General features: G+C 47.3%; 1 long non-coding RNA gene across 7 annotated transcripts in view; it reads right to left on the bottom strand.

Moving 5' to 3' along the window:
* Nucleotides 1–13,798, bottom strand: part of LOC123570285 (uncharacterized) — a 52,847-nt gene that overhangs the window by 17,975 nt on the left and 21,074 nt on the right. For all 7 annotated transcript variants that reach the window (XR_012427955.1, XR_012427953.1, XR_006694358.2 and 4 more), the window contains one exon: nucleotides 28–140. This is a non-coding gene — a long non-coding RNA (uncharacterized lncRNA). The remainder of the gene's footprint in view (nucleotides 1–27; nucleotides 141–13,798) is intronic.

Raw genomic sequence — 13,798 nt, 5'->3', positions numbered from 1 at the left:
TTGTAGACATACATACCTTATACTTACCCAAGAGAATTAGACTGGATTTCCAGAGAACAGCAAATGGATTCTGAGCCAAGTGTTCACCTGAGTTGCAGTGTGGAGACACACAGTCCCGATGGAAACGTCCAAAATGGAATCTAAGGTGTTGAAGAATAAACATTGTCGCACACACAAACACCTTCCAGGATAGACCACAGGCTAGGTGGTAAAAGCTCCTCAATAAAATTTGAGTAGGAATACACAAGTACCAGCTGGCTGTGGTGGCTCACACCTCTAATTCCAGCACTTCAGGAGGCCAAGGCAGGAGGCTCACTTGAGCTCAGGAGCTCAAGACCAGCCTGTACAACATGGTGAAACCCTGTCCGTACAAAACATACAAATGTAGGCCGGGTATGGTGGTGCATGCCTGTAGATACTAATTCAGGAGGCTGAGGTGGGAGGTGGAGGTTGCAGTGAGCCAAGATTGCAACACTGTACTCCAACCTGGGTGATTGAGCCAGATCTTGTCGCAAAAAAACATTTTTTAAAACACATAAGCAAAAACAACCCCAAAGTGACATGAGTCATCTCTGTGTGTAAAAGAGCATTTTTTGTGTATATAACTTTATATATATATGGTTATATGATGAAATATACATCACATATACATATATATGTATACACTCACACACACCCATATATGTATACATATATATACACACACACGTATATACACACACACACACACACACACACACACACACACACACACACACACATATATATATATTTTTTTGAGACATAGTCTTATTCTCTCGCCCAGGCTGGAGTGTGGTGGCGTGATCTTGGCTCACTGCAACCTCCGTCTGGTTCAAGTGATTCTCCTCCCTCAACTTCCCCAGTAGGTGGGAATACAGGCGTGCACCACCACACCCGGCTAATTTTTTGTATTTTTAGTAGAGACAGGGTTTCACCATGTTGGCCAGGCTGGTCTCAAACTCCTGACCTCAAGTGACCCACTTGCCTCAACCTGCCAAAGTGTTGATATTGCAGGCATGAGCCACTGCTCACATACACACAAAAAACCGCTCATATACTCACGTGCCCGGCTGTACATCATTTATTTTTCAGACCCTATCTCAAAAAAAAAGAAAGTTCCATATACTGTATGCTCATATAAAGAATTTTTCCTACACATAAATGTTTGCCTTGGCAGCACACATAAGAAATGAATGGGCCGGGCGCGGTGGCTCAAGCCTGTAATCCCAGCACTTTGGGAGGCCAAGACGGGCGGATCACGAGGTCAGGAGATCGAGACCATCCTGGCTAACACGGTGAAACCCCGTCTCTATTAAGAAATACAAAAAAACTAGCCGGGCGAGGTGGTGGGCGCCTGTAGTCCCAGCTACTCGGGAGGCTGAGGCCGGAGAATGGCGTAAACCCGGGAGGCGGAGCTTGCAGTGAGCTGAGATCCGGCCACTGCACTCCAGCCTGGGTGACAGAGCGAGACTCCGTCTCAAAAAAAAAAAAAAAAAAAAAAAAAAAGAAATGAATGGAGTGACAGAGATCACCATGGCCCCTGCACAGAGGTGACACCCAAATTTATGATGGGTTCCATATTCAAAATTTGGATCAAAGGGTGGGTGCAGTGGTTCATGACTGTAATCCCAGCACTTTGGGAGGCCGAGGCAGGGGGGATCATGAGGTCAGGAGATGGAGACCATCCTGGCCAACATGGTGAATCTCCATCTAAAAATACAAAAATTACCCAGGCGTGCTGGCGCATGCCTGTAATCCCAGCTACTGGGGAGGCTGAGGCAGGAGAATCACTTGAACCCTGGAGGTGGAGACCGCAGCGAGCTAAGATGACACCATTGCACTCCAGCCTGGGCATAAAAGCAAGACTCTGTCTCAAAAAAAAAAAAAGATGGGATCTTGCTATGTTGGCTCAGGCTGGAGTGCAGTAGCTTAGTGCATGGTAGAGCCTTAAAATCAAAGAAGCCTCCCACACCGGCCTCTGTAGCAGCTGGGACTGTGTGGCCCACGATGCCTGGCCACGTCAACTATCTTTGAAATGGTCCTCAGGACAAGGCGGCTCACAGCTGTAGAATGGCTTGCGTTCCAGAGTTGAGACCGTCCTGAGCAACAGACCAAAAATAAAAAACGTAGCCAAGTGTGGTGGCACGCCCCATGTAGTCCCAAAGACTTAGGAGGCCGAGGCAGGTGGATCACCTGAGGTCAGGAGCTGAGACCAGCGTGGCCAACACGGTGAAACCCCGTCTCTGCTAAAAATACAAAAACTAGCAGGGTGTGGTGTCGCGCACCTGTACTCCCAGCTACACAGGAGACTGAGGCGGGAGAACCGCTCCAACCTGGGAAGGGGAGATTGTAGTGAGCGGAGATCGTGACCCTGCAAAGAGGACCACGTGAGCCCAAGAAAGCTAGGTTGGAAGTGCCACTGCCCTCCAGCCTGGGCAACAGAGACCCAGTCTTAGAAAACAAACAAAACAGGGCCGGGCGCGGTGGCTCAAGCCTGTAATCCCAGCACTTTGGGAGGCCGAGACGGGTGGATGACGAGGTCAGGAGGTCGAGACCATCCTGGCTAACCCGGTGAAACCCCGTCTCTACTAAAAAAATACAAAAATTAGCCGGGCGAGGTGGCAGGCGCCTGTAGTCCCAGCTACTCGGGAGGCTGAGGCAGGAGAATGGCGTAAACCCAGCAGGTGGAGCTTGCAGTGAGCTGAGATCCGGCCACTGTACTCCAGCCTGGGCAACAGAGCGAGACTTCTCTCAAAAAAAAAAAAACAAAAAAAAAACAGGAACAAAACCCCACCATCATCCACGTCTGATGATAAGCATACTCTGCCAATGTATTACCAAGATCAGCATCAACTTCACTGTTGCTTTTCTCAAACTGTAATCCTCTAAAATGACGCACTTTCTTTTCTTTCAAACAACAGAAAGCGCTTCCTTCTAGAGGGTCACAGACTGAGATCTTTTTGCTCTGGCACTGTGGATTTTTTGTGGGAATTTTCCTTGGCCAGGTTAAAATGGACACAAAAATAACGATGCATGTATTGGCTCTGTTTGCATGATTGCTGCAATCCAGAACATAAACCCCTGTAAGTACCATCTCCAGTTCCTTGTTTCAAAAAGCAATGCCTGCTATATATACCTTATATTTAATCATGAGAATTGGGCTGGATTTCTAGAGAACAGCCATGGATTTTGAGCCAAGGGTTCACTTGAGTTCCAGGACAGGAACACATAGTCCCGATGGGGGCATCCAAAATGGAATTTAAGATGTTGAAGAATATATATTATCACACACACAAACATCCTCCAGGATACACCACAGCCCAGGCAGTAAAAGCTCCTCAATAAAATGAGCGGAAATACACAGCTGCAGGTGAGGCTCACACCTCTAAACCCAGCACTTTAGGAGGCTGAGGCAGGGGGATCGCTTGAGTTCAGGAGTTTGAGACCAGCCTGGGCAACATGGTGATACCTTGTGTGCAGAGAAAACAGAAAAGTTAGCCGGGTGTGGTGGTGTGCGCCTGTAGACAACTACTCAAAAGGTTGAGGTGGCAGGTGGAGGTTGCAATGAGCCAAGATGGCACCACTGCACTCTAGCCTGGGTGACAGATCCAGACTTTATCTAAAAAAGAAAAAAAAAATATACACACACAAACGAAAAATTACCCAAAGTGATACGAGAGTATTCTGTGTGTAGAAGAATGTTTTGTGTATATATGACTATTCGTGTGTATATGACTATATTACATGTATAATAAGAATATGAGGCCGGGCGCGGTGGCTGTAATCCCAGCACTTTCGGAGGCCGAGGCAGGTGGATCACGAGGTCAGGAGATTGAGACCATCCTGGCTAACATAGGGAAACCCCGTTTCTACTAAAAATACAAAAAAACCAAAAAATTAGCCAGGTGTGGTGACGGGCACCTGTAGTCCCAGCTACTCGGGAGGCTGAGGCAGGAGAATGGTGTGAACCCGGGAGGTGGAGCTTGCAGTGAGCGGAGGAGATCGTGCCACTGCACTCCAGCCTGGGCGACAGAGCAAGACTCCATCTCAAAAAAAAAAAAAAAAAAAAAGAATATGATAAAATACATATATTTTTGAGACTCTCTATCAATAAAAATAAAGTTCCATATACTGTATGCTCACATGAAAAATAATTCCTACACATATGTGATTGCATTGACAGCATACATTAAAAAAAAAAAATGGAGGCCAGGTGGGGTGGCTCAAGCCTATAATCCCAGCATTTTGGGAGGCTGAGGCAGGCGGATAACCTGAGGTCAGGAGTTGGAGACAAACCTGGCCAACGTAGTGAAACTCCATCTCTGCTAAAAATGCATATATTAGCCAGGGATGGTGGCACGTGCACCATCTACTCGGGAAGCAGAGGTTACAGTGAGCAGACAACACACCATTGCACTCAAGCCTGGGCCACAGAGAGAAACTGCCTCAAGAAAAAAATAAAGAAAAAGAAAAAAAAGCATGGGACCGCTTGAGCCCAAGAGATCCAGGTTGGAAGAGACACCACACTCCAGCCTGAGCAACAGAGACCCTGTGTTGCAAAAAAAAACTAAACAAAAACAGAACCCCAACATCACGCAAGCCTGATGATAAGAAGCATGCACTGCAAATGTATTACTGAGATCAGCATCGACTTCGACGTGGTTACTCTCAAACAGTAATGCTCCAAAAGGAGGCCCTCTGCTTGCTTTCAGACCACAGAAGGTGCTTCCCATTGGAGAATGACTGCATGAGATCTTCTCGCTCCAAAATTCTGGGTTTTTTGCTGTAATTTTCCTTACCAGGTTAAAATGGACACAGAAATAAAGCCGCATTTATTGGCCCCATCCGCATGTTTTCCAGAATCTAGAACATAAACCCTGAAAAGGACCATCTCCAGTTCCTTGCTTCAAAGGCTCAGCAGGTTAGCCTTGTTCATCAAGGGACAATCCTCCTGAGTTTTGTCTCCAAAGAGAAAACGCAATGCCCACTACTCATACCTTACATTTAACCAAGAGAACTGGGCTCCATTTCTAGAGAACAGCAATGGATTTTGAGCCAAGTGTTCACTTGAGTTCCAGCCCAGGGACACACAGTCCCCATGGGAGCTTCCAAAATGGAATCTACGATGTTCAAGAACATATACTGTCTCACACACACACATCCTCCAGGATAGACCACAGGGTACACTGTAAAAGCTCCTCAGTAAATACAGAAATACACAAGTATGGGTGGGGCGTGGTGGCTCACACCACTAAACCCAGCACTTAAGGAGGCCAAGGCAGGAGGATCACTTGAGCTCAGGAGTTCGAGACCAGCATGGGCAACATGGTGAAATCTTGTGTGTACAAAAAATACAAAAGTCAGCTGGGTGTGGTGGTGCGCACCTGTAGGCAGGAACTCAGGAGGCTGAGGTGGCAGCTGCATGTTGCAGTGAGCCGAGATGGTACCACCACACTCCAGCCCGGGTGCTAAAGCCAGACCTTGTCTCAAAACAAAACAAACAAACAAGAAAAACACAGAAAGAAACAAATAAATAAATACCCAAAGTGATATAAGAATATTCTCTGTGTGTAGAACAGAGTTTGGTATACATATGACTATATTATATACATAAGACTATATGATTAAATATACATCATGTATTTTTGAGACCCTAAGGAAAAAAATAATATACTGTATGCTCACATTAAAAATAACTCCTGACCAGGCATGGTGGCTCATGCCTGTAATCCCAGCGCTTTGGGAGGCCGAGACGGGCAGATAGGTCAGGAGTTCAAGACTAACCTGGCCAATATGGTGAAACTCCATCTCTGCTAAAAATACAAAATTCGGCCAGGCATGGTGGCACGTGCCTGTAATACCAGCTACTCGGGAGGTAGAAGTTGCAGTGAGCAGAGAATGTGTCACTGCCTGCCAGCCTGGGCCAAATAGTGAGACTCTGTCGCAAGAGAAAACAAAAAAAAGCCGGGGGGACCAATTGAGTCCAAGAGAACTAGGTTGGAAGCGCCACAGCACTCCAGCCTGGACAGCAGAGACCCTGTGTTGCAAAACAACTAAACAAAAACGGAACAGAACTAAACAGAAACAGAAAATGCCAAGCCTAATGATAAGAAGCATGCTCTGCAAATAAGAAGCATGTTACTGAGATCAGCATCAACTTCAACGTGGTTTCTCTCAAACAGTAATGCTCCAAAAGGAGGCCCTCTGCTTGCTTTCAGACCACAGAAGGTGCTTCCCATTGGAGAATGACTGCATGAGATCTTCTCGCTCCAAAACTCTGGGTTTTTTGCTGTAATTTTCCTTACCAGGTTAAAATGAACACAGAAATAAAGCTGCATTTATTGGCCCCATCCGCACGATTTCCGGAATCCAGAACATAAACCCTGAAAAGGACCATCTCCAGTTCCTTGCTTCAAAGGCTCAGCAGGTTAGCCTTGTTCATCAAGGGACAACCCTCTTGAGTTTTGTCTCAAAACAGAAAAACCAAAGCCCACTACACATACCTTATGTTTAACCAAGAGAATTGGCCTGGATTTCTAGAGAACAGCAATGGATTTTGAGCCAAGTGTTCACTTGAGTTCCAGGACAGGGACACGCAGTCCCGATGGGAGCATCCAAAATGGAATCTAAGATGATATTTAAGACATACTTTGTCGGCTGGGCACAGTGGCTCATGCCTGTAATCCCAGCACTTTGGGAGGCCAAGGCGGGCAGATCACCTGAGGTCAGGAGTTCAAGACTAACCTGGCCAATATGATGGAACTCCATCTCTGCTAAAAACACAGAAATTAGCCAGGCGTGGTGGCAGGTGCCTGTAATCCCAGCTACTCAGGAGGCAGAGGTTGCAGTGAGCAGAGAACGTACCACTGCATCTGGGCCACAGAGCAAGACTGTCTCAAGAGAAAAATAAGGGAGGAGGGGGGATCAATTGAGCCCAAGAAGCCCAGGTTGGAAGTGCCACTGCACTCCAGCCTGGGCAACAGAGACCCTGTGTTGCAAAAAACAACTAAACAAAAACAGAACCCCAACATCACGCAATCCTGATGATAAGAAGCATGCACTGCAAATGTACTACTGAGATCAGCATCAACTTTGACGTGGTTTCTCTCAAACAGTAATGCTCCAAAAGGAGGCCCTCTGCTTGCTTTCAGACCACAGAAGGTGCTTCCCATTGGAGAATGACTGCATGAGATCTTCTCGCTCCAAAACTCTGGGTTTTTTGCTATAATTTTCCTTAATAGGTTAAAATGGACACAGAAGGCCAGGCGCGGTGGCTCAAGCCTGTAATCCCAGCACTGTGGGAGGCCGAGACGGGCGGATCATGAGGTCAGGAGATCGAGACCATCCTGGCTAACACGGTGAAACCCCGTCTCTACTAAAAATACAAAAAACTAGCCGGGCGAGGTGGTGGACGCCTGTAGTCCCAGCTACTCCGGAAGCTGAGGCAGGAGAATGGTGTGAACCCGGGAGGCGGAGCTTGCAGTGAGCTGAGATCCAGCCACTGCACTCCAGCCTGGGCGACAGAGTGAGACTCCGTCTCAAAAAAAAAAAAAAAAAAAAGGGACACAGAAATAAAGACGCATTTATTGGCCCCATCCGCATGTTTTCCGGAATCCAGAACATAAACCCTGAAAAGGACCATCTCCAGTTCCTTGCTTCAAAGGCTCAGCAGGTTAGCCTTGTTCATCAAGGGACAATCCTCCTGAGTTTTGTCTCAAAACAGAAAAACCAAAGCCCACTACACATACCTTATGTTTAACCAAGAGAACTGGGCTCGATTTCTAGAGAACAGCAATGGATTTTGAGCCAAGTGTTCACTTGAGTTCCAGGACAGGGACACACAGTCCCGATGGGAGCATCCAAAATGGAATCTAAGATGATATTTAAGAACATACTTTGTCGGCTGGGCACAGTGGCTCATGCCTGTAATCCCAGCACTTTGGGAGGCCAAGGCGGGCAGATCACCTGAGGTCAGGAATTCAAGACTAACCTGGCCAATATGATGGAACTCCATGTCTGCTAAAAACACAGAAATTAGCCAGGCGTGGTGGCAGGTGCCTGTAATCCCAGCTACTCAGGAGGCAGAGGTTGCAGTGAGCAGAGAACGTACCACTGCATCTGGGCCACAGAGCAAGACTGTCTCAAGAGAAAAATAAGGGAGGAGGGGGGATCAACTGAGCCCAAGAGGTCTAGGTTGGAAGTGCCACTGCACTCCAGCCTGGGCAACAGAGACCCTGTGTTGCAAAAAAACCTAAAGAAAACAGAACCCCAATATCATGCAAGCCTGATGATAAGAAGCATGCTCTGCAAATGTATTACTGGATCAGCAGCAACTTCAACGTAGTTTTTCTCAAACAGTAACGCTCCAAAAGGAGGCCCTCTGCTTGCTTTCAGACCACAGATGGTGCTTCCTATTGGAGAATGACTGCATGAGATCTTCTCGCTCCAAAACTCGGTTTTTTGTTGTAATTTTCCTTACCAGGTTAAAATGAACACAAAAATAAAGATGCATTCATTGGCCGGGTGCAGTGGCTCACGCCTGTAATCCCAACACTTTGGGAGGCTTAGGCAGGCGGATCACGAGGTCAAGAGATCAAGACCATCCTGGCCAACGTGGTGAAACCCCATCTCTACTAAAAATACAATTAGCCGGGCGTGGCGGTGGGTGCCTGTAGTCCCAGCTACTCGGGAGGCTGAGGCAGGGGAACTGCTTGAACCAGGAGGCAGAAGTTGCAGTGAGCCGAGATCGTGCCACTGCACTCCAGACTGGAGACAGAGTAAAACTCCATCTCAAAAGAAAAGAAAAGAAAAATAAAAAAGATCCACTCATTGCCCCTGTCTGCATGTTTTATGGAATCTAGAACATAAACCCCTTAAAGGACCATGTCCAGTTCCTTGCTTCAAAGGCTCAGCAGGTTAGCCTTGTTCATCAAGGGGCAATCCTCCTGAATTTTGTCTCCAAAGAGAAAAAGCAATGCCTACTATGCATGCCTTATCTTTAACCAAGAGAATTGGGCTGCATTTCTAGGGATTTTGAGCCAGTGTTCACTTGAGTTCCAGCACAGGGACACACAGTCCTGATGGGAGCATTCAAAATGGAATCTAAAATAATGCTTAAGAATATACATTGTTGCACACACAAATACCCTCCAGGATAGACAACAGGCGAGGTCATAAAAGCTCCTCAGTAATATTTGACAGAGCAGAGAAAAAAAAAATGTACATTGTCACACACACAAACATTCTTCAGGAAAGACCACAGGCTAGGCTGTAAAACCTCAATAATTTTTTGTTTTTTCTTGGAGACCCAGTTAGGTAAAACAAATGCCCACATCTAAACAACCAATCATTTCTAGTTCAAGTACATCTCAAGTATGCTGTTGATCTGAGATACAAAGTTAACGGGGTTTCCCTGATCTGGGAAGCCCCCTTTAGTAATTCAGATAAGGGTCTTCTTAGGAAGGTAATGGGTAGGAACATGGAGATGTCAGTCAAGGGAAGGGACTCTCAGGGATTTCTATGGATTATGCAGACGCCCTGCCAGATCCCAAACTTCCCCAAAAGATCCCAAGTCCAGGCAGGAAGGACCACGGGGCTCCAGAAACCAAATGAAATGGCCCTGGGCAGGACTTTTGTCGTCATCAGATTCTTGGACTAAAAGATAGCCAGGGAGCAGAGCGAAAATCCCAGGGGCTCTCTCTCCCAGAAGACACCTGCTCCATCCAGATCAAACCCACAATGGCCCCAGCCAGTGATGCCTGGCTCTCCTTTCCCCTCGGCTGTCCTGCCTGCAGTGGTGCAGTGCCCTGGTGTTCCCAGTCCGGATGCCTTCACTCCTTCCAGTGTCCCAGGAGGGTCACCTTGCAGTTTTCAGGGAGGAACATGGGGTCTTCCACCCTCGTGAGCTTCCTAGACATCAGGGTCTGCCCATCCCACTCCTTTCCCAAAGGATGTTCTCCCAGCCTCCTGCTTCCATCCAGGGACCACCCTTCAGTGGTAAGATTCACACTGCAGACAACCAGAACCAACCCATTATCCTCAATAAGTGGTCACAACAGGCCACCCATTCAAAACTGATCTATGTCACATGCCCACAAGAGGCAGATCCAGAGCTAGAGAGATGGGGAGCGGTGGCCAGAGTCTGGGTAGATGAGTGGGGTGGGAACTGACTGCAAATGGGAATAAGACTGGAGCGATGAAAATCTTCTAAAACTAGAGCGGTGGTCGTTGCAAATATGTTGAACATTCACATTTCAGAGTCTATTTCAAAAGATCATTTCCTCAGTTCAGAAAGGTCAGAGATAGGGCTGGGCACGGAGGCTCACACCTGCAATCCTGACACTTTGGCAGGCCGTGGTGGGTGGATCCCGGCCAACGTGGTAAAACTCAGTATCTACAAACATACACAAATTAGATGGGCGTGGTGGCATGCACCTGTAATCCCAGCTACTCACGAGGCTGGGATTGCAGTGAGCCAAGATCCTGCCACTGGACTCCAGCCTAGGAGCAGAGAGACTGATTGAACAAAGAGAATTGCTTGAACCCAGGAGGCAGAGTTTGCAGTGAGGGGAGGTCACAGACTGTCTCAAAAAGTCAGACAGAGCCAAAGAATAGTCCTTCCTTTCTTCTTGCCTGTTTATGGGTTAACATTTGCCTGAAGTGCCGGCTACTAGGGAGTGCACAGGGGCACAGCCCAGTTTAGTCTGGGTGGCATAGAGAGACGCCCATCTCTACAATTTAAAACTTAAATCGAGGCTGGGTGCAGTGGCTCACGCCTGTAATCCCAGCACTTTGGGAGGCCAAGGCGGGCGGATCACAAGGTCAGGAGATCGAGACCATCCTGGCTAACACGGTGAAACCTCATCTCTACTAAAAACACAAAAACTAGCCGGGCGTGGTGGCGGGCGCCTGTAGTCCCAGCTACTTGGGAGGCTGAGGCAGGAGAATCGCCTGAACCCGGGAGGCGGAGCTTGCAGTGAGCCGAGATCGCGCCACCGCACTCCAGCCTGGGCGACAGAGCGAGACTCCGTCTCAAAAAATAAAAAATAAAAAATAAAAAATTTACACTCCTGAAGATCTTTCATGCAGGGAAATTCTCAGACAATTGACTCACTGTAGCTTCATGAAATTACCAGGATGCTTATGAGTATTTCCATTAAAACGAATTTTCTAAGTATATTTCTTGGATCAACAGCATCCAGAAGTAAAACACAGGAATCTGATTTTACGCTTGTTTACAAAACTATTAACACTGCCATCAACTTCCTTAGATGATTGCTCTCAAACTGTGAGCTTCAAGCCCCGGAGGTGCTTTTCATCCAGTCACAGAAAAACGCCCCCTGGCTTGAAATCACAGCCTGAGCTTCACTTCCCAAGGAGGATTTGGGGCTTGAGCATTCTCAAGGTGGCATCCCGGTCCATCTGAAATCAGAGTATGAACAAAAGGCATCCCACGGCAGTCCTCTCTCAGTAATAAGCAGAATTAGGCAGAAGTAGGTAGAAGTTTCAAGTGACTTTGTAAACCAACTCAACATACTGAACCCTTCCCAACATTCGAGTGCACATGTAGCACAGGACGGGATAGACGTTATGAGACACATAATACGGGAGGCGTACAATGGAGAAGGATTGAAGTACATTATGTTCAATCACCACCATGAAATGAAATTAGAAATCACTGTTGAGGACAGGCACGGTGGCTCACGCCTGTTATCCCAGCACTTTGGGAGGCTGAGGTGGGTAGATCACGGGGTCAGGAGATTGAGACCATCCTGGCTAACACGGTGAAACCCCGTCTCTACTAAACAAAATACAAAAATTAGCCGGGTGTGGTGGCGGGTGCCTGTAGTCCCAGCTACTCAGGAGGCTGAGGCAGGAGAATTGTTTGAACCCAGGAGGCGGAGCTTGCAGTGAGCCGTGATCGTGCCACTGCAGTCCAGCCTGGGTGACAGAGCGAGACTCCATCTCAAAAAACAAAACAAAACAAAAAACAAAAAACTAGCCAGGATGGTGGTGTGCACCTGTAATCCCAGCTACTAGGGAGGCTGAGGCTGGAGAATCGCTTGAACCCGGGAGGCGGAGGTTGCAGTGAGCCAATATTGTGCCATTGGGCAACAACAATGAAACTCTGTCTCAAAAAAAAAAAAGAAGAAAGGAACATGCTTAGACATTTACACTCAGACCAAGAAAAATGGCTCCCTGGACTTTCTAACTTTAGATCCCAACCCAGGTCTGTGGCAGCAAACAAAATCTGTGGGTGGGCCCAGCACGCTGCTTCAGCCAGGCTTCCAGGTTTCTGTCATAAAATTAAGAGCCTCCGGGCAGGGGGCACGTGCGCCTGTAATACCAGCTACTTGGAGGCTGAGGCGGGATGATCACTTGAGCCCAGCAGGCTGAGACTGCAGTGAGCTACAGTCACACCACTGCACTCGAGGCTCGGTGACAGAACCCGTGGTCCATGATATCCTGGGTGGAAACTAGGACATCTACTAAATAGCTGGACCCGTCTCGGGGCCAGGAGGGAAAGGAAACCTTCATAGGAAGCACTTTTTTTTTTTTGTGAGCCTCACTCTGTCACCCAGGTTGCAGTGCAGTGGCATTATCTTGGCTCATTGCAACCTCTGCCTCCTGGGTTCAAGCGATTCTCCTGTCTGCACCTCCCAAGTAGCTGTGATTACAGGCACATGCAACCACATCCAGCTAATTTTTGTATTTTTAGTAGAGACAGGGTTTCAAGTGCCCCGCCCATCTCGGCCTCCCAAAGTGCTGGGGTTACAGGTATGAGCGCCCCCACCTGCCTTAGGTAGCGCATATTAAGGAGCTAAGTTAACTGCAATTCCTGGGGTCTCAGAACAAGGTGGCATAACAGACATTTTTGCTTTGCACTGGAGGGATTTTTGCCTAGGAGAGAGCTTAGAAAATGGAATGCAATCAAAGTGAGAAAGCTGATTGCAGCGGAGAGAAAAAGAAACAATAGAAAAGCAAAGGCCAGTCCACTACATGCATCCATGTGGTGCAATGCGATGGGGGACTGGGGAATGGGTTATGATGAGTATTCACAATTGACATCCCCAAAACTGGGTGCACTTTCCTTTCAAATCACAGAAAATGCCCCTCAGTTTTGAGGACATCAGTCTGAATGTCATGTCTGACCTCAAACTCTTCCTACATGGTTACCTCACACTAGGGTTCACTGTCCTCACAACTGCAGATGGAGGACATTCACACAGCACTTACGCAGAAGCTCCCAGCCAGATCTTGAAAAAAAATAACCTTAAAGAATCCTCAGGCTGCCCAGAGAGTTGCTAGAAAAAGGCAGACACACCAGCATTTACACAAACTCAAGTTACATCACTAGTGGTAGGTTTCACATAAAAACCTTTGATTTCTGAGAAGGCTATGTACATGTTACACATCTGATCAGAACCAATCATTTACTCTAATCATACACTTCTATTTTCAGAGATGGGGTTTCACCATGTGGGCCAGGCTGGTCTTGAACTCCTGACCTTGTGATCTGCCTGCCTCTGCCTCCCAAAGCGCGAGCATTACAAGTGGGAGCCACAGCGCCCGGCTGTTTTTTGGTTTTAAATTTCTCAATATTACCTGTGAAAGAATCCAAGTGTATATTCCCACAGTTCTGTCTATGAACACAGAAGAATGAGTGATTGGCAGCAAACTGATGGTTCGATGCCATGATAGGAGCACGTGGGCTTCAAAACTATCCTAATACCTGTCCTTTTTTTTTTTTTTTTTTTGAGATGGAGTCTTGCTCTGT

This window comes from Macaca fascicularis, chromosome 19, assembly GCF_037993035.2.
Source record: "Macaca fascicularis isolate 582-1 chromosome 19, T2T-MFA8v1.1".
Taxonomy (NCBI): domain Eukaryota; kingdom Metazoa; phylum Chordata; class Mammalia; order Primates; family Cercopithecidae; genus Macaca; species Macaca fascicularis.
The sequence above is the reverse complement of the archived record's forward strand: the minus strand, read 5'-3'. Positions and strand labels throughout refer to the sequence as shown.